Below are 498 nucleotides of genomic sequence, written 5' to 3'. Positions count from 1 at the left end.
ATATGTTATACTTACACTCAGTGAATTCTATGTTGAGGCAAAGAAGAAGCTGTATGATGGGCAAAGCATACAACTAGAACAATATTTACAATAACAAAGAGCAAGAAACAACCCAAGTGGCCAAACAGGAAAGGCTAAAGAAACTGTACCACGTTCACACAATGGATCATGCATCACTAAAAAGCAATCAAGAATGTGTGGACTACTGTATAACATGAATGTATGCAAAACAAATTATCCTGAGTGACAGAAGTCAGTCACAAAAGGACAATTATGGTCTAAGACTGTCATTAAGGAAAGACAGAATCTATACTGGAGGATTAATCTATGTGGGAGGAAAGGAGCACAAAAGGGAATAAATAGTTGAGCTGGGTGAAGGGAAAGCAATATACAGTAAGAGTGCGATCTTGCCTTGTTATCAATTGTTGTTGTTATGTGCCGTCCAGTCACTTGCGACTCATAGCCACAGCCCTAAACTCTGCTCTGTCCTGTGCCAAT

Source organism: Elephantulus edwardii, unplaced genomic scaffold (assembly GCF_000299155.1).
Source record: "Elephantulus edwardii isolate Elephantulus edwardi_28Jun2011 unplaced genomic scaffold, EleEdw1.0 scaffold00029, whole genome shotgun sequence".
Classification (NCBI taxonomy): domain Eukaryota; kingdom Metazoa; phylum Chordata; class Mammalia; order Macroscelidea; family Macroscelididae; genus Elephantulus; species Elephantulus edwardii.
The sequence above is the reverse complement of the archived record's forward strand: the minus strand, read 5'-3'. Positions refer to the sequence as shown.